General features: G+C 41.1%; 1 non-coding gene across 1 annotated transcript; it reads left to right on the forward strand.

The window, feature by feature from the left end:
* Window positions 1–1,221: 1,221 nt before the first annotated feature.
* LOC117702097 (small nucleolar RNA SNORA48) lies at window positions 1,222–1,363 on the forward strand. Its single transcript, XR_004605974.1, has one exon. It is a non-coding gene; the product is annotated as a small nucleolar RNA SNORA48 (small nucleolar RNA).
* Window positions 1,364–2,528: the final 1,165 nt, after the last annotated feature.

Genomic DNA, 2,528 nt, shown 5'->3' on the forward strand with positions numbered 1-2,528 from the left:
TGATGCTAAAAATTATCTTTTCAATGTCTATGAAAAACTATGTTAAAATTTTGATGGAAATTGCATTAAAGCTGTAAATTGCTTTTGGTAGGATGCGCTTTTTTTTTTTATTAAACCTACCAATCTATGAGCATGGAAGATCTTTTTATTTTCTAATATTTTCTTCAATTTCTTTCTTCAAAGACTTGAAGTTTTTGTCATACATGTCTTCCACTTGCTTTCTTACAGTTACTCAAGGTATTTCATATCATTTGAGGCTATTGTGAAGGGTATTGTTTCCCTGATTTCTTTCTTAGTTCATTTGTCCTGTGTACATAGAAGAGTTGCTGATTTTTGTTTGTTAATTTTGTATCCTATTACTTTGCTGCAAGTGTTTATCAGCTATAGGAGTTTCCTAGTTGAATTTTTAGGGTCACTTATATATACTATTATAAAATTGACAAATATGACTTCTTCCCTTCTAATCTGTATCCCCTTGATCTCCTTCAGTTGTCTTGCTACTCTCGCTAAGATTTAAAGTTTTATATTGAGTATTATGTAGAGAGTGCACAATCTTGGTTTGTTCCTAATTTTAGTGGAATTGTTTTGAGTTTCTCTCCATTTAAGTTGATGATGGCTATGTGCATGTTGTAAATTGCCTTTATTATGTTGAGGCATATATATCTCTGATCTCTCCAGGAATTGAATCATAATGTACGGTGGATTTTTGTCAATGGCTTTTTCTAAATCTAATAAAATGATCATATTTTTCTTAATTTACTTATATAGTTCAGTAGTTCCCAATCTCAAATGAGAGACAACCTCTGGAGGTTGAATGACTTTTCCATCGGGGTAGCCTAAGACCATCAGAAAACACAGATATTTGTATTATAATATAACAGTTTCAAAATTACAGTCATGAAGTAGCAACAAACAATTTTTTGGTTTGGGTTCATCCCATCATGAACAATTATATTAAAGACTTGCAGCAGTAGAAAGGTTGAAAACAATTGATATAATGGATTATATTTATTAATTTTTGTATATTGAACCATACCTCCATCACTGGGATGAATCATTGTGAATGATCATTTGGATGTGTTCTTGAATTCAGTTTGCAAGTTTTTTATTAACTACTTTTTGCATTTATAGTCATAAGGGAAAATGATTTGTAATTTTCTTTGTTGGGTCTTTATATATTATAAGTATCAGGATAACTGTGGCCTCATAAAGAATTGATCACCCCCCTGGCAATGGCAAAGAGACACCATGTTAGTGACGGTGTTCTTTTATCAGTCAGTGGCAGAGCAGATGGCAATATTTCTTCATCCTAGCTTGATGCCTACTTTGGTGGCCAATGCTGTTTTATGCCTAGGATTCATAAAAAATCAAATCAAATCCAATCAGCACAGAATGGAACAGAGAAATCAGACATTGACCTGTGGACCATGATGCCACCCACAGACCTGCCCTCTAGTGCATAGGACAGCTGGGCCATAGATACCTGCCTGCAGACTAGCACTGCAGTATGGGTGAATGGAGGCTGTCACCCAGGGGCCAACCAACTGTGTGGCCAGCCTGCAGCTGTTATTACCACCAATGTGCAAGTATGTGGTGGTCAGATGAGAGAATAGGAGCAGTGAAGTAGCTTGAGAATTATGAAGAGAGACAGAACAGGAGAGTGGAGAGAAGTAGCCTGCTGTGAGTGGCCAGTCCTGTCATCTGGGTCCATAGTGAGGTCTAAGCTACCACTTAGGGCCATGCCAGAGTATGTAGCCATGCAGTGGTAGGGGTCAGTGTAGATGTTTGTAGCTCATATTACCACTAGAGAACATTGGAATGTCCATGGTTGGGCCAACCACCAGGCCCACCTGGATGTCCAGGGGTTGTGCAAATCTGACTCCATTCATTACTAGATATGGTACTCCGGAGACTTGGCCCCATGTTGCACCTCAGGCAGCACTCCAGAGTGTGGAACCCTGTGCTTTATCCAAGAAACACATTAGAGGTGGACCTGATGGCAGGGGTATGAGTGAGCCAGTCCAGAGGTCATGAGTGTGTGAAATGCCCCCTGCTATTTGTCTGCTGCAGGGCAGCTCAGGAACAGAGGTAGTGCCTTCACCCCTCCCCTCCCCTCACCCTCACCCTCCTTCCTCAGTACCTGTGGCAATCAGGAAAGCTGGTCCTGGAGTCATGAGATTTGGTGAACTGGCCAGGTTCCTTTGTGGCTACAGCACTTGGGAGAGAGGGCCCTGAATCCCCTCTGGGAAGCACAGTAATATTGGCTCTGGTCAAGATGATGCAGCTGAGCCAGTCCTGAAGACAAGACAGCAGGAAAGCTGACCCTACTTTTCGCTGATGGCAGCATTGGGTAGCCCACTCAGAGCAGTGTTGGAAAACTGAATCTGGTGGTGCTGATAAGGAAGAGCTGGTGGCCTGACCAACTCTGCTACTACACAGGCCAATATCCAAGGCTCTGAAATGGGTCACTCTAAAATTATCATCTGAGAACTGTTGGGTTGTGTGAAAGGGCCAGTCCTGCTGTTCTA

This window comes from Arvicanthis niloticus, unplaced genomic scaffold (assembly GCF_011762505.2).
Source record: "Arvicanthis niloticus isolate mArvNil1 unplaced genomic scaffold, mArvNil1.pat.X pat_scaffold_439_arrow_ctg1, whole genome shotgun sequence".
In the NCBI taxonomy this organism is placed as follows: domain Eukaryota; kingdom Metazoa; phylum Chordata; class Mammalia; order Rodentia; family Muridae; genus Arvicanthis; species Arvicanthis niloticus.